At 40.3% G+C, this 23,164-nt stretch overlaps 1 protein-coding gene across 1 annotated transcript in view; it reads left to right on the top strand.

Annotated features, from left to right (window-relative positions):
- The window catches only part of FARS2 (phenylalanyl-tRNA synthetase 2, mitochondrial), a 697,584-nt gene that overhangs the window by 507,324 nt on the left and 167,096 nt on the right, over positions 1–23,164 (top strand). The window lies entirely within an intron of this gene.

Raw genomic sequence — 23,164 nt, forward strand, 5'->3', positions numbered from 1 at the left:
GCCAGTCATTACAGATTTCGGCCGGCAGACAGCAGATTTGCAAGACTGGGCATGCTCAGAAAAACACGGAAAGTCAACCATCACATGACATCACTTCTGCAGTCGGCTGTTGTTGGCCGACAAAATTCGTGTGCAGTCTTTTGCACTTTTCAGCGGACAGGACAGCCCTGGACAAAAGACAGCCGATCGTTCGGCCGACGATCGGTACGTTTGTACGGGGCTTTACTCTAAACAGGTAACTGTTAAATTTTTTTTTCTCGCCTATGGAGATTTTCTTAGTACTGTAGTTTGTCGCCATTTTATGAGTGTGCATAATTTCAAAGCATGATATGTTAGGTATCTATTTACTTGGCGTAGCATCATCTTTCAGATTATACAAAAAAAATTGTGCTAACTTTACTGTTTTTTTTTTATTTATTCCTTACAAAGAAATTGCATTTGTAAGACCGCTGCGCAGATACCGTGTGACATAAAATATTGCAAAAACCGCCATTTTATTATCTAGGGACTCTGCTAAAAAAAATATATATTTAATGTTTGGGGCTTCTAAGTAATTTTCCAGCAAAAAATACTGATTTTAACTTGTGCGCAACAAATGTCAGAAAAAGGTTTAGGCATGAAGGGCGTTAAAGTTTGCATGTGTGGAGGATAGGGATAGTATCCCTTCTCTGGACATCAGTATCTGCCAAAATAGTGAGGGAGGACTGTACAACAGTTTACATAAAAAACTATGGCAGGATGTACAATACAGAAAGCTTACAATAGCTACCTCAAACACCTCATTTAGAATATGCGATAAGGATGATACTCCTGGATTCAGAGGAATTGCACTAAGGACAGTGATTTTGAGGATGCTGAGATAGAGATTATTTCAAAGGTGATATAAGTATAAATTATTGATCAAAGATAATAACAGAGTTAAGAATGCTTATCTTACAAATAAGAAAGGTCCTTCTCAACAAATCTACAAAGTAAAGCAATAATGACAGTAAAATCACTAGATTTATCCCCACATTTTCAAATCAACACAAGGTATTGAGTGTAAATTTTGAAAAGGCATTAGTACCTCCTAAAAGGGAAAGAGTCTATTTCCCAGCATTCTCTAAGAGTCACCTATAGAAAAGCCAATTGTCTCAAAAGTATCCTCACCTATAGTCAATGTGGTAGTGAAATCCTGATACATTCCCTTGTCAGAAACATAGTTTCTGTAATTTCTTGACAGTGGGGGAAACTATTATATTACCAACAGGTATAATCTATTCACTAAGGCAACATGTGAATCGTGAAACAAGGCAACATGTGAATCGTGAAACACATGATTTTTTACACGCTCACATGTTAATGGGATGTTTTATGTTGGAAAAACTAAAAGGATTTTCTGTAATCTTATTTCAGGTCATATTTATGATATTACTTCTTGTAACATAATTTCCCCAATTGCATGACAATAATTTTTACTATGTTAGAAAGGGTACATAAAAGTAAAAGGTGAAGCGACCGGAATAATATTTTGCATCAAAAGGCATGTCACTGGATATACCAACTCACAGCATATAAAAGACTAAATACTAATAACTTAAGTTATTTCTTATGATGATATTTGCTCTTTAAATCTTTACTTCTTTAATGTTTGCCTTACTGGATAGCCTTATTTGTGTTGGGCTTCAGTCCTTCGAATATTTTTTTGCCATTTTTTCTTTCTAATTTTGAATGATTAGATGTTAGAAAACAAAAATAGAACACAGGTATTTTTGTGCCTCCAAACACTGTATGTATATATATATATATATATATATATATATGTGTGTGTTTTTTTTTTTTTTGCAGAGAGCCTTCTCCATCTTTTCACACATCCTTTGTCAGTTTTCCTAAAGCTTGAGAAGCACTATTGCTGATACACCACGCCCTGTTAAAGAGCTGCTCATTGACAAAACATGAACTATATTTTTAAAAGTATTGGGACGCCTGCCTTTACACGCACATGAACTTTAATGGCATCCCAGTCTTAGTCCGTAGGGTTCAGTATTGAGTTGGCCCAACCTTTGCAGTTATAACAGCTTCAACTCTTCTGGGAAGGCTGTCCACAAGGTTTAGGAGTGTGTCTATTGTCTGGGGAAATCCTATTGTTAGAGCTATCGATTTGAATTAGGTTACTTTGGGATTGTATGACTCTTGGGCAATTTATAAGGCTATGCATTGTGTTGGATATTCATATTTAGGAGGAAATGCCATTTCTGGATCTACATAATATACATATCGGGTCATTTGTTCAGGCTCACCTATTCAACAGTTACAGTTTGAATTTGTGATCAGATTATGGTGTTGAAAGCAAAGTTTGGTATACAGCCGATATAAAAAGTCTACACACCCCTATTAAAATGTCAGGTTTCTGTGATGTAAAAATATGAGACAAAGATACATAATTTCAGAACTTTTTCCACCTTCAATGTGACCTTTAAACTGTACAACTCAGTCCAACAACAAACTGAAATCTTTTGAGTGGAGGGAAGTAAAAATAAAAAAATAAAATAATATGGTTGCATAAGTGGGCACACCCTTAAACTAATACTTTGTTGAAGCACCTTTTGATTTTATTACAGCACTCAGTCTTTTTGGGTACGAGTCTATCAGCATGGCACATCTTGACTTGGAAATATTTGCCCACTCTTCTTTGCAAAAACACTCAAAATCTGTCAGATTGCGAGGGCATCTCCTGTGCACAGCGCTTTTCAGATCACCCCACAGATTTTCAATTAGATTCAGATCTGGGCTCTGGCTGGGCAATTCCAAAACTTTAATCTTCTTCTGGTGAAACCATTCCTTTGTTGATTTGGATGTATGCTTTGGGTCGTTGTCATGCTGAAATGTGACGTTGCTCTTCATGTTCCGGTTTTTAGCAGAAGCCTGAAGGTTTTGTGCAAATATTGACTGGTATTTGGAACTGTTCATAATTCCCTCTACCTTGATTTAGGCCCCTGTTCCAGCTGAAGAAAAACTGCCCCAAAGCATGATGCTGCCACCACAATGCTTCACTGTGGGTATGGTGTTCTTTTGGTGATGTGCAGTGTTGTTTTTGCACCAAACATATCTTTTAAAAATATTGTCAAAAAGTTTAACCTTGGTTTCATCAAACCATAACACAATTTCCCACATGTATTTTGGAGAATTCAGATGTGCTTTTGCAAAATGTAGCGGGGCTTGGATGTTTTTCTTCATAAGAAGTGGCATCTTGCCACTCTACCCCATAACCCAGACATATGTAGAATACAGGAGATTGTTTACACATGTACCACACTCCTTTAATATTGCTGGAGACCTCTTGGCAGCCTCCCTGACCAGTTTTATTCTCGTCTTTTCATCACTTTTGGAGGGACGTCCAGTTCTTGGTAATGTCACTGTTGTGCCATATTTCTCCACTTGATGATGACTGTCTTCACTGTGTTCCATGGTATGTCTAATTCCTTGTAAATTCTTTTGTACCCTTCTCCTGACTGATACCTTTGAGATCCCTCTGATGTTTTGGAAGCTCTCTGCGGACCATAACTTTTGCTGTAGGATGTGAGTAAAAAAATGTCAGGAAAGACCTGCTAGAACAGCTGAGTTTTTGGGGGTTAATCAGAGGCACATTAAATGATGGCAGGTGTGTACTCACTCCTATTTAAAATGAGTTTGAATGTGATTGCTTAATTCTGAACACAGCTACATCCCAAGTTATAAGACGGTGTGCACAGTTATGCAACCACATTATTTTAGTTTTTTTATTTTTACTTCCCCCTTAAAGATTTCAGCTTGTTTTTCAATTGAGTTGTACAGTTTATAGGTCACATTAACCACTTGCCGACCGCCGCACGCCGATCTACGTCGGCGGTCAGCCCCTCACAGGCAAAGTGACGTAGGGCTACGTCACTAGCTTGTGAGGGTCTAGGGAGCGAGCGCGCGCCGCCGGAGGCGCGCTCCCGCGTGGTCACGGACCCCCCCGCGCGTGTGACCGGCGGACCCGATGTCCGCCGGCCACTCTGCGATCGGCGGGGGAGAGGGAGAAAGTCAGGCAGCTTGTGTAAACAAGCTGCCTGTCATTCTCCCCTCTGTATGAGAGCTGATCATATGGATCTACTATGTAGATCCGTTGATCACTCTGCATACAGCTGAAGCCACAGCCAATCACAGTTAGATCACGCCCCTAGGGACACACACAGCCCCTCCCTCTCAAATAAAGTTAACCCCTTCACTACCAGTGTATTTTTACAGTAACAGTGCATATATATAGCACTGATTACTGTAGAAATGTCACTGGTAACCCCAAAAGTGTCAAAAATGTCAGTCAAGGGTCCGATCTGTCCGCCGCAATGTCGCAGTACCGCAAAAAAAATCGCAGATCGCCGCCATTACGCGTTAAAAAAAAAAACAACAAAAATGACAAAAATCTTTCCCTTAGTCAGTAAACGCAATAACTTTTGCGCAAACCAATCAAAATACGCTTTTTGCGATTTTTTTTACCAAACATAGGTAGCATAAAACAAATTGGCCGAAAATGTTAAAAAATTTTGATTTTTACATTTTTTTTGGGGGGAATTTCATATAAAAAAAAAGGGAAAAATATTGCTATTTTTGCAAAATTGACGCTCTTTTTTTGTTTATAGCGCGTGATCAAAAAATCGCACAGGTGATCAAATACCGCCAAAAGAAAGCTCTGTTTGTGGGAAAAAAAGGACGCCAAATTCGTTTAGGTACAGCGTCGCACGACCGCGCAATTGTCTGTTAAAGTCACGCAGTGCCGAATCGCAAAATACCCCCTGGTCGTTTAGCAGCCAAATCCTCCGGGGCTTAAGTGGTTAAAGGTAGAAAAAGTTCTGAAATGATTTATCTTTGTCTCATTTTTTGACGTCACAGAAACCTGACATTTTAACAGGGGTATGTAGACTTTTTATATCCACTGTATGCTTGGATAGTTAATGCATTGTGGTTTTTGTGCATGAAAATAAATCTACTGTTTCTATTGGATGTTGAGCCTAATTTAGTTTGCCCTAAATTGACATAAGAAAATGAATTTCCTGGGTGGATACCTCAATAATCCCACAGTAGGTAACAAATAGCATTTGGGATGACCACATGCTTTACATGGATTGATCATACCACAGTGTTATTTTAGTATTATGTATCCAGGTTAGAAATAATTAGTATTGCGAATAACAAAGTGAATTTGTATCCTATGTATGTGCCTGAATGGATATTTGATTTTTTTTTAAGATGGAGAAAAAAAATTGTGTGCCTTTCATATACCTTGAGATGTACCGTATTTAAAGTATGAATATGATGTATAGTTATGGTATTGTGGGTACTGGGCCCTTTTACAGCTTTTAACTGTTTTTAAGACTGTGCTTTATCTGAAATAATATTTGACTGCTACTCTGCTTTCATACAATCACACAGTTATCGAGTATATGATCATGACAGTTGCTGGTATTAATAACCAAAATGTTATAAACAAAAGTAATATTTGTCTTGTCGTTGGAAGCTTATCTTAAGACATATTTTGCACCTTATAAAGGTAGTCACCTGGAAAGAACACAACTTATTTTCTATAGAGATATCTATCAGAGCATACAGTTTGGCTATATGTGAAGAACTATCTATGAATTGGTCAGAGCTTCTTATCTTTCCCAGACTAGACTGATATGTCGCCTTTATGCTCAGCTCAATGCTTCTTGCTTTCTAAGCAGCTTTGACATTCTAGAGAAAAGAGGCTTTTGAAAGTGATCTCCCTACCTCCTCCTTGTGCAGGCATGACACTGACATTTGGAGAGAAGCTCTCTCCTTTCTGATCTAATGTCAGACATACACTTTCTCTTCATCTCCTTTTTTCACATGTCCTCATTAACTGCACAGCACAATTCCCTAAGATCATGTTGCGTGAGCATATACAAGTCTATTGTGTATTATTAGATGCACATTTTATTTTTATTTTATATGTATATGTTTGACCATGTTACCAGAGCTCGTATGATTGTTTATGAGTTGCATAACATTTTTACAACAGTCCACCTATGTTTGCTACAGTTGCTGCAATATCAATGAGTAAGACTTGTTCCTTTTTCTTTTTTTTCTTTTTTTTTTTTTTTTGAATACATTATTTATGACCACTTTTTTTTCAATGGGAGAAAAAAATCAATTATTTACAGGACTTTAAGAATTGGAAATGCTGAGTTATGATGAAATAACTTTCATTCTCTGCTGAAATGCAATATAACTGGTTACTATAGCAACCAGTCCTATGGTTAAAAGAGGCTATGGCAGAAATCAAAAGAAAAAATAAAGATGAATGTGCTTATGCTATATGTGCGCTTTTGGGGGCTTTCTTGTATGATACCAAGTTTGACCCTTATTTACGTTTGAACTAAACCTCTTTTGATATTGAAATAGGTCGTAAGCACAGGGCTTAAAATTTAAGTTTTATACTAACTTGCTGGTCTACAATAGTTAGGGCATGGTCCGCAAAATGGTTAATGGGATTGGGGACCTTCTTTTTGCCAAAAGGTTGCCAACTATTGCCTTCCTGTTAGAGCAGGTGGATCTGTTACCTCTGGAGTTGAGAAGGTAATACTCTCCTTAGTGTGAAGAAAATGAAGGCCCCATTTACATGGGTCTATGAAAATAAGCAGCATTTTTTTCTGCCAGAATTTAGCAGGAAAAATGCCTCTAATGTTACAATAAGCATATGACATTTGGGCGTAAATGCATTCTCCTGCATTTACTCCTGCCTGTAAACACTCCTCTTCATATACTCCTGTAAACATCTGTGTGTGCACGGCCACATAAGCTAACATAGAGATACTCCTACAGGCATTAAAAAAAAAAAACAGAATAGCTGTATAAGCAGCATTTATAAAGCTCAGTGTGCATGGTCTAAAACTTTTTGCCAGGCCTATTTTTTTGACCAAGAGAAGAAATGGAAGGGGGGTGTAGTTGTCACTAGGAGCGGAAGGCTGCATTGACACATTTGCTTTTTTCTCTATCGTTCATTGACGGACGCAGTCTCTCATCTTCATATCAGTAGGGGTTATACTGCCCCCTGCAGGTGTAGGACACTAGGCAGAAAAAAGTTTTGGCTACGCCTATGGGCAGTCCCAGGGGGTATACCCTCTCTCCCTGCTATAGGATGTCAGTTTTAATCGGCCTAGTCAGGAGTAAGGAATGGTCATCCCTTCAGACCTGTATGAGAGTTCTGGGACTGATGGTGTCATCCTTCGAGGCAGTTCCCTACACTCAATTCCACACCAGAATCCTCCAGAAGGAAATCCTTCTCAAATGGAACAAGAATCCAAACTCCCTGGACAATCCGATCCAGCTGAGCCAGGTGACCAGGGAATCCCTGATCTGGTGGTTTCGGTCCCCGATGCTCAAACAAGGGAAATCCTTCCTTCCTATATATTGGACATTTGTCACCATGGATGCCAGTCTGTCCCAGTGGGGTGGGGTTCTCGGCAGGTTTTCTGCTCAAGGAGTCTGGTCCCTGGAAGAACCCAGGTTACCGATCAATGTACTGGAGCAGAGAGCGATCAGGCTTTGCCTAGTCCACTGGACCGAGTACCTTCAGGGTTGTCCAGTGCGCATTTAATCGGACAATGCCATGGCTGTGGCTTATATCAATCACCAAAAATGTCCTTGCGGCCTTGGAAGTGGCCGGCATCCTCCGATGGGTGGAACGATTAGTTCCGGCTCTCTCCGCTATTTACATTCCAGGAGTGGGAAATTGGCAGGCGGATTTCCTCAGTTGGCAGAGTTTGCATCAAGGAGAATGGTCTCTCCATCCCGAGGTGTTCCAGCAGTTGTGCCTTCGTTGGGGCACCCCAGATGTGGATCTGTTAGAGTCTTGGATCAACAGAAGAGTGCAAAGGTTTGTGGCCCGCTCCAAGGACCCTCTGGCAGATGCCACGGACACGCTGGTGGCCCCGTGGGGTCAGTATCAGCTGATGCATGCCTTTCCTCCTCTCAAAGTTTCTGCCAAGACTTTTTCACAGGATCGAGGTGGAAGGGATTCTGTTCATCCTTTTGGCTCCGGACTGGCCTCGCTTCCTACTCTGCTTAAATTGAGGAAAGCGACTTCTAGGAAGATCTATTATTGTACATGGAAGTCGTATATTGCTTGGTGAGAGTCTCTTGTGGTTCCCCCTCGCTCTTACTCGGTGGCTCAGATCTTGGCTTTCCTTCAATGGGGAGTTGATCAAAAGTTACCTTTGAGTATTATCAAGGGTCAGGTCTCGGCCTTGGCAATTTTCTTCCAAATTTTCTTCCAAAGGCCACTGGCCACCCATTCCCTGGTGCGTAGCTTTATCCAGAGGGTGCAACACTTTCCACCTCTGGTGCGACCTCCGTTGGGACCTTAATTTGGTGCTGTCCGTTATCCAGAACCTCCTTTTGAAAGTATTCGGGAGATTCCTCTGCTTACCCTATCCCAGAAGGTCACCTTCTCATGGCTATTACTTCTGCGTGGGTGTCGGAACTGGCGGCATTGTCCTGTCATTTTCCCTATCTGGTGGTTCACAGGGATAAAGTGGTACTTCGTCCGGATCTGTCCTTCCTTCCGAAGGTGGTTTCCAGTTTTCACTTAAATGAGGCCATTGTGTTACCCTCTTTGTGTCCTAAGCCTAAATATCCTACGGAAATTGCATTACATACTTTGGATGTGGTTTGGGCACTCAGGGTGTACATGGCGACTACTGAGTCTTTTTTAAAGTCAGATTCGCTCTTTGTACTCATGGCCCAAAGAAAGGGCTGCCAACGTCTGCTGCGACTATTTCCAAGTGGATCAGACAGACAGTTGTGCAGGCTTATTTAATAAGGGTCAGGTTCCACCTTTCCCTAAAAAGGTGCATTCTACTCGGGCGCTTAGTGCTTCCTGGGCTTTTCGCCATCAGGCATCTATGCTTCATGTTTGCAAGCGGTTACCTGGTTGTCTGTTCACACTTTCACAAAGTTTTACAAGGTGGATGTGCTGGCATCTGCAGATGTCTCTTTTGGCCACAAAGTTTTGCAGGCTGCCGTTTAAGGGTGTTTTAGCCTCCCTTGAGGGTGTTTAATGTTTTTTTCAGGTGGATCTCATCTTGTGGTTCTGATGAGTCCTATGTTGCCTGGTTGGCTATGGTTTAGCCTTGGGGAATTATTTTTCTACTGTTCTCACCCCTCATTTTTATGGCACTGCTTTGGGACGTCCCTACTGATATGAAGATCAGAGACTGCATCCATCAATGAACAATAGAGAAAATTGGATTTTTTTTGAGTTTCTCTGAGTTTATTGGTGGACGCAGTACCCGCCCCTCTATTTGAGTTGGGTTGGTGTAATTTTCTCTGACACTGCTTTGATACAAAACTGACATCCTATAGCAGGGAGAGAGGGTATACCTGGGACTGCCCATAGGGGTAGCCAGAACTTTTTTCTGCCTAGTGTCCTACTCCTGTAGGGGGCAATATAACCCCTACTGATATGAAGATCAGAGACTGCGTCTGTCAATGAACTCAGAGAAAAGGATTTTATGGTAAGACAAAAATCCAATTTATCTTGATGTGTTTTCCATAGAAATCAATGGAAATGCATCAAAATGCATGACAAAGCATGCACGTGAACACATCATGTGGATCATTCGTACATGTTGACCTTTATTACAAAGTGCATTGCAACATATGTTTGTTGCTTTTCCATTGGTTTTAATGTAGCAAGAGCATGATGAATTTTTAGTTCATGTAGCAATACAAGTACATTTATTTATAGTGAATCAGCAACAATTCCCTTTTATTAAAAAAAAAATGTCCACCTGAACTCTGATATCTCAAAATGCTAATCTTGTCTAGGTGGGTTCCTACCTTATTTTTCCTCTTCTGCAGGCTTTCTCCTATTCATACATCTGGCCCCCTGGAGCCACTCTTCTTTGCTACTTGACCTGTCACACACAGCTTAGCCCATTTGTACATGTGGACCCAGAGGGCCTGCCCTAACCCCCCCCCCCCTGCCAGGAGAACACAATAGCACCACGGGAGGAGTTCTCCCATCAACACTTACTGCGTTGATGGTGGAATCAAGTGATTTTCTTTATTGCAACCACAATTGTATCATCTATGGCTTGCCTAATACTGGTAAACAGAACAAACCCTCAACCTTTGTAGTTTGGGTAATGCACGCTGCAAGGTGAAACTTTAGAGATACCAGGAGTTCAGATTTAGGACACCATTGTGTAACACGTTTCAGTGTCATTTATTATGAGTGGCACCCCAAGCACTAAGCCAATACACCTGCATTACAGCAAGTTGCAGTGCACTGCATCAGAAAAGAATGATTTTAAGCATGTTAGGTTAATTTTTAGCGCAACCCAAGGTTGTAAATGGGCCCTTAAGAAGATGTCGACGCAAGTGCTTTTAAGTTAAAAAACCTGTTGTGAGTGCTATCATGTGTCTGCTGTAACAGCAAGAGCACAAGCAACGGTATTGGGGAAACTTACAATTAGCCTCTAGTAAAGATAACAATGGCTATACTTGTAAAGATCTGTGTTAGATAATATGATCTTATCTATAACTTATCAAAAAGACACATGCTATGTCATTGATTGGTTTCAAACAAAAATTAATTGTTCAAAATGATTCTAATCAGTCTGGATGGAAAAGCCAATCATAGGAATGTAGCTAATTCAGTATGACTGTTAAGTGTCTAATAAATTGAATTATCTTATAGATCTTCTAAGGGCATTTCCAATTGGTACAATAAATCTGTTGATTGTGTATAAAATTGTTATATCTATGGCTATCATTTAACATGGGAATTATTCACAGTTCAGACCTTTTAAGTAAGGCATTTAAAAATCAAATCCCATTGAAGGTTAAAGCTGAAGTTTAAAAGAAAAAAAAAATCCCTACAACTTTAGTCATATTACTTACCTGTAATAAAATATGACCCACATTGAGCAGGCAGCTGGATCCTGAAAAAATTCTCACTGCAGGGTTGCCCTGTCCTTTTCCTGGCTCTGAACTTCTGGTGCTGCAATGGTTAACACGCACTCTCCTTCATCATTCTCCATTGAGAAAAGTTCTTTCTTTGATTATACTGCTTTTAACTAAATCAGTGAATGGGGGAGAGTCTGATAAAAGTAACAGAATTATCTTCCCCATTCACAGATAGTGTTACAAACAATATATTCAATGAAAGGATGTTTCTCAATAGAGGAGGAAGGAGATTGCGTGGGAACCATTGTGGTGCCTAAAGTTCAGCACTAGGAAGAGGACAGGGCATCCCTGCAGTGTGGATTTTCCCAGAAGGAAGAACTTTTCTTAATGGAGCAGGAGGAAAGGGGGGGGGGGTGTCCCAGTCAGACCATCTGAACCTCTAATCTGTCAACCATTAAAGTGCCAGAAGTTCAGAGAAAGGAAGAGGTTAGGGCATCCCTACAGTGAAGAACCAGCTGCTTGCATGCATATAATATGTGGGGTATACTTTATTATAGGTAAGTAATGTGTCTAACTCTGTAGAGTTGTTTGTTGAACTTAACATCAAGTTTAAAACTCAGCTGTAAATGTATCCTCACCTTTACATCCTAGATCTGTAGATACAGTGCTGTGAAGTTCCCCTAAGTAGGTTCCCACCATTTGTAATCTATTTGCCCCCTCCCCCCTTCACTTTATAAAAGAACCCTTTTTACAACCAGAAAGGTTAGAAAAAGTAAGAGAAAGTGATCACCAGTGGTACAGTGGGGGATATAATTATTTGATTCCCTGCAGGTTTTGTAAGTTTGTCTTTTATCATAGGTGTATTTTAAATGATCGGGACAGAATATCAAACAAAAATCCAGAAAAAACATATGATACAAATGTTTTAAATTGAGTTGTATTTCAGTAAGTAAAATAAGTATTTAATCCCCAAAGAAAACATGCCTTAGTTTCTTTGTAAATGGGAAAACTTGCAAAATCTGCAGGGGATCAAATAATTATTTTTCCCCACTGTAGCTTCCCTTTCTCAGATTACTTTTATATTGCAACTCTGACAACCATGTTATTAACCAAATTGGTTTTTGTTGAGCATTTACTGAAGCCCCAGATTTCTGCAGCCCTTCAGCTGCTCTGCATTGTTAGTATTCTGCAGATGTATGTATTTGTATGAATATGAAGACTGTTATGTGTGCAATCTATCATGCCAGTCTTTGCTTGTTCCAAAACTGCCTACCTTATTTCTATACAACAGAAATGGCCATGTGAAATATTGTTTCCCCTTTTGTATAGTTACAGATGAAGAACTGTGGGTCTATTAAATAACATGGTATGAAGAGAAATGATGTGCTGTAACTCATAGCAATCATCGCTTTCAGAAGTGTAGCCAAGCTAATGAAAGCTGATTTCTGAAGGCCTGTCAAGGGATAATGCACATTCTTTGCACAATATTATTAAATAAAGCCCTTACTGTTCTTTTCCATTACTCTGATGGAGTCAGAGCAAAAGACTTCATGGAGTTTGCTCATTGTAAGTGCAGCAGGCAAAAGTGCATAGTCTGTGCATCAATAGTTGGATAGGGTAAGTACAACGTATTTCTGATTGTTTTTCTTAAAGTTAAAGTCCCATTTTTTTCTATAAAAATAACAAGTTATACTTACTTCCTCTGTGCAGGTGGTTTTGCACAGGGCAGCCTGGATCCTCCTCTTCTCAGTTTCCTCTTCGGGGCTCCTGACCTTTCCCTCCTGATGAGTGCCCCAACAACAAGTAGCATGCTTTGGGGGCACCCGAGCCAAGCTGAGCCACAGCTACGTGTATCCATTCAGATATGGACCCGCCCTTTGGCCCCGTCCCCTCTCTCACCTGATTGGCTAACTGAGTTTGATTGACAGCAGCGGGAGCCAGTGGCACGGCTGCTGTGTCTAATCAGGAGGGAGAGTCACGCACGGCCAAGACACTCATGCACATAGCTGGATAGAGATGGGGCTTACGTATTAGGGGTGCTGGGGGGGCTGCTGCACACAGAAGGCTTTTTATCTTAAAATGATTGTAAAGTCTCAGTCTTTTTTTGTTAAAAATAACCAACATGTTATACTGTTATATGTTAAAATAATATTTTGTTAAAATAACCAACATGGTATATGTGCAGTTGGTTTTGCCCAGAGCAGCACCAATCCTCCTCTTTTCTGGTCCCTCTTCAGCGCTCCTTGCCCCTTCCTCTGGTTGAGTGCCCCAACAGCAAGCAGCTTGCTATGGGTGCACCTGAGCCGAGCCACAGCTCTGTGTGTCTATTCAGACACTCAGCCGCGGCCTGGCAGTGCCCCTCCCTCTCCTGATTGACTAACTGATCTTGACTGACAGAAGCAGGAGCCAATGGTGCCGCTGCTGTGTCTCAGCCAATCAGGAGGGAGAGTCCCGGATGGCCGAGGCAATCGTGTACATCGCTGGATAGAGATGAGGGGGGCTGCTACACACAGAAGGTTTTTTATCTTAATGCATAGGATGCATTAGGATAAAAAAATGTTCTGACTTTACAACCACTTTACCACCGGAGGATTTTGCTGTCTTACGTCCAGGCCACTTTTTGCGATTCGGCGCTGTGCGATTTTAACTGACAATTGCGCGATCGTGCGACGCCGTACCCAAACTAAATTTACGTCCTTTTTTCCCCACAAACAGAGCTTTCTTTTGGTGGTATTTAATCACCTGTGCAATTTTTACTTTTTGCGCTATAAACAAAAAAAGAGCGTTTATTTTGAAAAAATAACAATATTTTTAACATTTTTTTATATGAAATTCCCCCCCAAAAAAAATGTAAAAATCTAATTTTTTTAAAATTTTTGGCCAATTTGTTTTCTGCTACCTATGTTTGGTAAAAAAAATCACAATAAGCGTATTTTGAATGGTTTGCGCAAAAGTTATTGCGTTTACTAAGGGAAAGATTTCTGTCATTTTTGGTGTTTTTTTTTTTAACGAGTAATGGCGGCGATCTGCGATTTTTTTTGCGGGACTGCAACATTGCGGCGGACAGATCGGACCCTTGACTGACATTTTTAACACTTTTGGGGGTACCAGTGACATTTCTACAGTAATCAGTGCTATAAATATGCACTGTTACGGTAAAAATGACACTGGCAGGGAAGGGTTTAATGTATGCCTGGTGCTTACTAACATGTGTGGGGGGAGGTGACTGAGTGACACAGGGACAGATCGCATGTTCAGCTATGCTGAACCCTGCAATCTGTCACTGTTTGTCACTTAGGAGATCCGCCCGCTCTGTTTACACAAGCGGGCGGATCTCCAGACTCGATTCCCCGACGATCGGGGAAGAGCAGCGGCGATCACCGCCGCCCCTCCCCTGGCCCGACTCCCTCTGTGACTGAAAACAGCGGGAGCGCGCCTCCGGCGGCGCGTGAGCGCCGCCTACAAGGGGAGGAGTCCAGCGACGTAGGTCTACGTCGCTGGACGGAATCGAGACACTTTGCCGCAGTACAGTCCCAGTGACTAGTCGGCAAGTGGTTAAAGTGTATCTTTGGTCAAAATGTAAAATCATATATTTATTTTCCACATTGTATTTCAATTATTTCTAGCCTGTTCCTATTAATCTGAACGATCTTGAAGTTTGCAATCTTACTTTGTGGAGATCACCACACATTTAATTCCTTCAATTCTCTGACACATATTTACTATGCCCTGTGAATAGGTACATCTATATCAAAGAATTCACAGAGCCTGCCTTCTAAACTACAGAGATGCTTAGAGCAGGAGTTTTAAGAGGTGGAGTCAGTACAGGAATCATTGCTTGCAGACAGCAAGGTACCATGGGATATGTAATCCTTATCTATTCAAAGTAAACAGCAGAGGAGCAGCTGCAAAGCATACAGGGAGTCCAGGAAGTTGTGGATTGAGATGGCCAGCAGACAGGCAGCGCTCACAACATAAAAGATTTTTCAAGTATGCTTATATTTGATTGTCAATAATTATTGTTTCTATTGGTATTACAGCGCCGATGTTATAAAATGAAAGTCTCCACTGTTGTCATAGATTTCCTTTCATTTGCTTACTTTTTAACTTTGGTATATGATTGTTATTTGGTGGTGGCTGTTGTTATTGGTTATTGTTTATTAGGTGTTGTTACTACTAGTATAATTGTTTATTGCTATCTAAAGCTGGCTATACATGTTTAAACTTTTCTCGGTTAGCCACGCAAGCTAGACAAGAGAAATCACTTGATTCCCCCATCAATGCTAAACTGCATGGATGGAGGGATCTGAAGCGCTGGCTGTTTTTTTTTTCTGACAGCTGGTACCCGTTGCTACTAGAATCTTTTGTTATTTCCCTCATACTTGTTTGGGTATTCTAAGTGAACACAGCTTCACCCTGTTCACTAACGTTCACTTAAAAACTGGACATGTGTTTTGCTAAGTTAACAGTCTCTACTCACTTAGTAAATGATTCCCTTTGTTTTGTTTTTCTCTACTGTCTCCTGTCATTCCTGAATTGGAGGGTCTGCCTTCATGTAATCATCTAATCAATGTCAGCATTGTAATGAAAAAAACTGCAAACTCTACATACCTCTAGGCTCGGTTCACATATATGCAAATTAAATGCATCAGATTCGCATGACATGTGAATTAAACATGCTTTCTATGGAGCCGGTTCACATATGTGCGTTGTGCGAATTCACTGCGACGAGTCCTGTGTTCAGAGGCACATTCCAGGCTACTGCCTTCTATGGGACCGCATCTGAATTGCACCTTGGATCAGTTTTGCACATTAACTCAATCCGAAAAAAAAAAAAAAAAAAAACGGTGTGGCGGCCCCCCACCCCCCAATCTATACCAGGACCTTTTGGTACAGATTTAAAGAGTAACCCCATGTCAAAATTTAAAAAGAAAAGTCCATAGCAGACCCTTAGGTCTAAAATGTTATTGGGGACAAGAGCCTCTTCCCCACAACATTGGGGTGGTGGTTGTGGGGATCTGTGGGCAGGGGGCTTATGAGAATCTGGAAGTCCCCTTTCATAAGGGTGCCCCCAGATCCTGGCCCCCTATGGGAATAAGTACCCCAAAGCACCCCCACATGTTGAGGACATGTGGCCTGGTATGGTTCAGAAGGGGGGGTGCTGACCCCACTTTCCTGGCCTGCCAGGCTACATGCTTGGATAAAGGTCTGGTATGAATTTGGGGGGGGGCACCCAGTGCCATTTATTTTTTAAACTTTGGCGGGGTTTCCCCTCAAAATGCATACCAGACCTTAGGGTCTGGTATGGATTTGGGTGGGGACCCCACGTTGTTTTTTTCACCATTTTTTATTGCTGGCAATGTTTGTTTTTTTTCCATTCAGCTGTCAGCTGAGAACCCTGCTGACAGCTCATAATGGGTAAGGGTTGGTAAGGGTGCGGCTTCCTGGCCTGCTCCTTAACAACCAGCTAGTGTTAAAGCCGGTGGTGGCCGCCGCCTCCAAAAATTTGCATCTGAACCACATTTAAATTCGCAGCTGAACCGCTGAACAGCTGCTTAGGAAATTCACAGTGAAAACGGAGGGTACATTCTAACTGGACATGTGTAAACATATCCTTAGAGATAAATGAGCCTTGGAAAGTTTAATAAAACTCCTCTCGTTGGGAATTGCTGAAATTTGACTTGCGTCTGAGTACAGACATTTGGAGGAAAGCAAGAAGGGAATCACATATGGAGGAAGTAAGATCTTTGGGGGAATTTCTTACATCAATAGAGCAGAGCACCTGAAGGCTGACACATTGCAAGGCATTTACTGGCAGTTGAGAAAATGCAGGTAGAAATGGAAAGGTCATTTTTATAACCCTAAATTACAAAATGGCTTGTATGGCAGTTATGTTTAATTTTTTTTATTTTTTGAAAAAATGCTGTTTTCTTTTAAAGCTTGTGAGCCCAGTTTATAAAACATGATCAAGTAGAGCAGTTGGCCATAACAATCAGGTTTCATCTTTCAGATGAAAAAATGAATTTGATTGTTTTCTACTGCCAACATCCCTACTTTGGCTCTAGTTTTCATAAATCAGCCCCAATTTATGCCTTGATATGTCTTCCTAATGTTACACAATGGAAATTATTTAATCAAATCCTTGAAACTTGATGAATGGGAAAACATGCATTTTGTATTTGGTTTATTTAATAGCACACACACTTCTCATAGCTTTCATTTGTGCTCAGGGCTCCACACTGTATACTTCTCCCCCTGCCAGGTACATGGTTATTTCATGTCTTTAATGCATTTTGCCTGAAACAGTTGTGGGACTGGGAATATTTCCCTTTTGCATCTATCTAAATATAGTCTTCCAAATGAAATATTGTGTCCTAGACCATACAGTGTTAGTTCACGTTGGCTCTTTTTATTCAACTAGTCTTCTGCTACAGTTCACACTGGTTAGAAAAATAAATCCACTTAGCAAACTGATTTATTTTGACATCCAATGCAAAGTCCATTGAATGTATACAGCATGTGGTAACCCATAGCAATCATGTTTAGTCTTTCCTGTCATTTGCTACAACATCTTCAAATCTGAATGGTCACCCTGGGTTACTGCTTTTTTTTTACCTAGGAATTACACTTTGCTGCTTGACTATTTACAGTTTTTAGAGTCCCTATGCATTCAAGAAACATGTACAAAAGTTGGACCTGTGGATATCCCTCAACTTTTTCAGCATGCCATAGCTGAGCACATCTTAATCCAAACCAGTGCAAAAAAATAAGGTGCTTACCTTGTTATGCTGTATGTAAGCAGTCAGCATATGTTTTATAGAGCGTGGGCATGGACACAGAATGTTTTAACCAATCAAGTCCACAACATTCTTTGGCTATGTGTGCACAATGTTTTAGCCCAGACCAAAACCTACAGTGTAACATACTGAGCAGAGATTAGTGACTGGTTTGCAGTTTAATGCCATAATTGGAAATATTGAATGGGCTGGTTGGTGAATAAAGCGTAGAGTTGGTGAGTGGAGGCTTTCTGAAGTTAGAAGCTAAAACCCTAAACAGGTTTTTTTTTTTTTTTTTTTGGCGACATTATTGATAAGATTGCATTTTATGAAATGTAAGGACTTCTTCTAATACATTTTTCAGCAGGTAGAAAGACCTTAGTTTATACTACCTTCTTGGAAGCTTGTTTCACCTGTGTGTATGGCACTATACCCTACAAACATAGAGTTTATCACTCTATGAGCTTATGTACAGGTGCACCTTACAGGCAACACACAAATGCAGTTTTGATCTGCATGATTACTTTCCAAAAGGTTTTTTTTTTTTTTTTATACATTTCCTTGTTTTTGCCTGTTTTCTGTACATAGAAACTTAGAAAAGTGACGATAGAAAAAATACAGAGTAATCCATTGAGTCTGCCTGTTTTTTTTTTTTTTGTTTTTTGTCTGTTTGTCCCAGGCATGTTTGAAAGCCATTTACTGTTCACTGTCTTACCACCTCTGCTGGAAGTTTGTTCCAAGCATCAACTTCCGTTTCAGTAAAATAATGCTTTCTAAAATGAGTTTTGAACTTTGGTCCAGTTAGTTTGAGGTCATGTTCCCGTGATCTTGATTTTGGTTTCATTTTAAAAAAAACTGCCCTTCTGAACCTTATTCACCCCCTCAATGTAATTAAAAGTTTCAGTCATGTCTCCACTTTCCCTTCTTTCCTCCAGACTGTACATATAAAGTTCTTAAAGTTGCTCTTCTATGTTTTATCCCCCAGATCTTTCACCATTTTCATTACCCTTCTCTGGAGTTGTCTTATCAATATTTTTTTGTAAGTGAGGTCTCCAGAACTGGACACAGTATTCTAAATGAAGTCTCACTAAATATCTATATCAGAACCTCCTTCCTCCTGCTGGTGATCCCTCTAGTGATGCATCATAGAATTATATTCGCTTTTTCCACTGCCTGGTCATACTGTTTGCTCATTTTGCAATTATCTGACATAAGTACTCCCAAATCTTTTTCTTCTGTAGTGCTGACTAACACTGTATCCCAATGTTGTACTCTGTCAAGGGATTCTTTTTCCCTAGGTGCATTATTTAGAAACATTGAACTGCAGTTTCCACTGCTTTGACCAATCTTCCAACAATGCCAAATCCTGTTACAGACACTTCCAGATATATCAACCCTTTTACACACCCTTGTATCATCAGCAACAAGACACACCTTTCTCAACAAATCTTCAGTTATATAATTTACATATCGATTAAATAGAGGAGGACAGGGTACAGAGCTGTGTGGTACACTATTAGTGACTGGTCTCTGTTCCGAGTGAACCCCATTTACAACCCCACTCTGGTATCCATCCTTTAGCCAACTGCATATCCACTGAACCACCCAAGGGTTAAGTCCTAGCTTGTACAATTTGTATATTAGATTATTATTTGGAACTGTATCAAATGCCTCCTGAAATGTCCACAGCACCAGCCTGGTCCAAAACATGGGTAATGTAGGCAAACACCTAACATCCTTTGATACTTCCTCATAATTTCCTAAAGAAACACCTCTTACATTTGAAAACAAGAAGATGACTTCTACTTTTAGGAGCCTTATCCACAACACTTGCCTGGTTTGCAACCTCAGATAAAACAGTTACTTTTGGCACTGCAATTGTTTCTCAGGGTTCACTTTCCTATCAAGAGAAGGGTTGCCAATCTCACAAACAGCTATGTTTGCAACCTGTTAGGAATACCATGTGCTGGTATCCTGTGAAACTGGTGTGACAAGGATCATGTAAAATATTGTATTCTATTAAGAATAAATAGATATGAAAAATATAAACTCACCTCCAATATGCTATAACGGTATAAATCAAACCAAGGAATCTAATAGGTAAATAAACACACTATAAAACACTTCCCAAATCAAGTATATACAGATAGCAGGATATGCAATGCGTAGTCGGTGTCAGAGCCAAGGTCATACACAGGAAATCCGACAGAGGGTTCAGGGAGCAGGGAGCAAGCCAGGGCAGGGGGAGTGTAAACGGGAGAAAGAACAAAAAATTCATAAAAGTCTTGTGTCGAGGGGCTAGCTATTAAACCAAATATATATCCACAGAAGAAAACAACATAAAAACCAAATACATAAAAATAAAACAATGTAATGCTGCTGATAGCAGTGAGTGATCATCATTGACTTACTAATGACGCCTTCCGGTGAAACGCATGGAGGTCCTTTTAGCGCAGGTATTTCCAGGTTCGTCACATAGGACTCAGGTGGAACGCACACCGGCTTTAGTTACCAGCGGCGTAGATAGTATATTGACCAGGCAATCTACAGTGGGTGCCGCTTTATGGCACAAGTTAATGTGAGGTTATTGGCTTATGTTTTTATAGGAAAATTTTATAAATAACCTTATTGCACGATTATCCGGTATTGTTCTTTCACTTTGGGATATCCCGGCTGGTGACACTGGATATATGCTGAGCCCATATCAACACCAAGGAATTCTTTATAAGCTGTGAGGGTCCTGGTAGCTCAATACCAACTGGTGAATGCCCCCCCCCCCTTATTAGAGATGGTAAAGCACATTTAAAAAGAGGAGCACTTTAAAGTAAGAAGATCATGGAGCACTAATGAACACGTGGTGTCCAATAGAAATTGCAAGGACTTCACTGCTCTATTTGATGATAGGATATTCACTCATTGTTATCAGCAGCACTGATTTATTTTTATGTATTTGGTTTTTCTGTTGGTTTTTTATGTGGATATATATTTGGTTTAATAGCTAGCGCCTCAACACAAGACTTTTATGCATTTTTTGGTTACATACCAAAATCGATGGCAGTTGGTTCATAAAAAATGTAGAGCTCTATAGGAGGCACCATTTCGGGAGAAGGAACAAGCAGGCAGGTGTGGAATCAGGATGCAGGATTAGGATGCAGAAACACAGGTCAGGGCACATGGAACAAACACTGAGGCAAAGAGGAGAAGCACAGGCAGGGCTTAAATACACTTCCTGCAATGAGCATCAGGTGATGCCTGATTACCACGAGCTTCTGGCTGCTGAGAGACACCCACTGGTGGCAGAACTGTAGCCTTTAGGTCTGGGAGCTACAGTGCCACCTGCAGGTAAACCTCTTCCTCACACAACCTTTGTATCTGCTTCTAGCTCAGAAAGAACCCTATGGGGGTTATGCAGTGTCACACCAAAAGCTATTTTTTTTTGGTCAACAGGTCTCCTCACTCTTTCCAATCCAACAGTTGTTTACACTGCCCTTCTCCTGCACAGTCTTTGAGGGGTGACTTTTTGCAGGGCAGCTCAACAGAACAAATTGTTTTGGCAGCCTCCTGATCTCAGACTGCAGGGCACAAACCAAATAATTTAGACAAGCAATGTCAACACGTAGACTAGAAATGTGCATACAAATGGGACAGCATCACAGCTTCCAAAAGTACCACGAAAAACAAATGCCAAAAAACGAATGCAATGAACTAAACCAGACATTTTAAAAAAAGATTTACCTAAGTTCAAACACAGGTATTAACCAAAGATAGTTGGCTGTCTCCAAACTACTGCTTTTTAAAGCTATGCACTTTTGTCCTGCTTCACACTACTCCAACTTGGGACGCGACTTGTATGACCTCAAATTGCCCCAAGTCGCTTGTCATTACAAATTCAATGTAAATGAATGAGAGCCGTCTTAATATGAACTACTGAAGTCGCTCCAACTTCAGAAAAGGTTCCTTTACTACTTCAAGGCGACCTCTATCCGACTCGTGCACATAGACTTCAATGGGAGTCGCCTCTAAGTCGGATCCTTATCTATTTTCAAGCGACTGTGATCAGACTTTCCAGGAAGATAAAAAAATTACCCAGGCATTCCCCATAGACAAAGTCGCCTATCATTTAAGTCTCTTCAAAATCTCTCTACAAAGTCACTCCTTCATGGGGCGACTTTCTGGTCACGGTAGTGTGAACCGGCTCTAATAGCACCACAGTCAAAATTCCAAGGTTAACAAAGTAAACAATTTAAGAAAAGCAATTAGAAATTTTATAAAGAAATTCGAAGTAACTCACTGTATCCAGCTACTGCTGTTTACAACTGTGCACTTGTGTCCTGCTGCAGTTCGAAAGAGCAAAGACTGTCTATATTAGGTCAGTGATGTCATGAGCATCTTAAACCCTTTGTGTACCTGCAGCTGTTGGGTGGAGAATGCCCTAACCACAGTTGATTGGGCCACCAGTGGGTGGGAGTGACAGCTCCTTCAGTCCAAACCCAAGTTCAGACCAAACCCAAACTCATCCCTAATCCTTTGTAGTCACCTTTTCCTTTTTTTTTCTTTTAGAGGTGCATCCTAGTTATCAGTGACCATTTCCAGATATATTTTTGGGTACTAGCTGGAAAGATGAAAAATACAGTGTTTATTCTTCCCAAAGTCTATAATTGCCGCTTCCACAATTCTTTTGGTAATGATTGTCACTTTCAGAAACAATTCCTTGTTTTAGATGCATTTAAAAGCTATGTAAATGAATGCCTGTATTCTTGTGCACAAGAGGCATGTGCTTTACATCAAACAAAGAGTTGAACTTAATTTGATGTTCCGCAACAATCAAGGGAGAGTTAGTGAACAGCAGTCAAAATACGCTTTTGGTTCATAAATCATTTTATAAAAACAGTGGGATAATGGAATTCCATATTTGCAGTTATTTTTAAACAATTAAACTGTCTTATTTATACTGCTTCATTGTAGATTATAATCATGTGGTAAACAATTAGTGAAAGACTTTCATATATTTAATGAATATTTTGTTACTTGCTGCTGAATATTCTGATACTGTTTCTCAATATATCTGGAAGTCTAAATATTAGTTGATGAAAAGTCAGCTACATTTCTAGACAGTATAATTTAAAAGATGAATTGTCTATTGATGGGAAAGAACCAACAGAGTTGATGCTTCTCATATACAATATGTTGTATAAATTAGTGATGCTCATCCTATTTATGCCGTGGATCCAAGTATATTTGTTTTTCTTTTTGGTACCCTTTTAACAGTGCTCAATTTTGATCACTGCAACCTGTAGCATTTGGGGTCAAAAGCAACACGCCTCCCTATGGATCATCCCTTTCACACAAAGGATTTTCTTGTTTTGCATTCACAATTCCACTATGACCATCCTTCTAAAGGCTTTTTTGTCTATAAAAAGATAAGGCAATAAAACGAGTTATAGACAATTCCAGTTTCC

This window comes from Pelophylax lessonae (genome assembly GCF_965119305.1).
Source record: "Pelophylax lessonae genome assembly, chromosome: 5".
Classification (NCBI taxonomy): domain Eukaryota; kingdom Metazoa; phylum Chordata; class Amphibia; order Anura; family Ranidae; genus Pelophylax; species Pelophylax lessonae.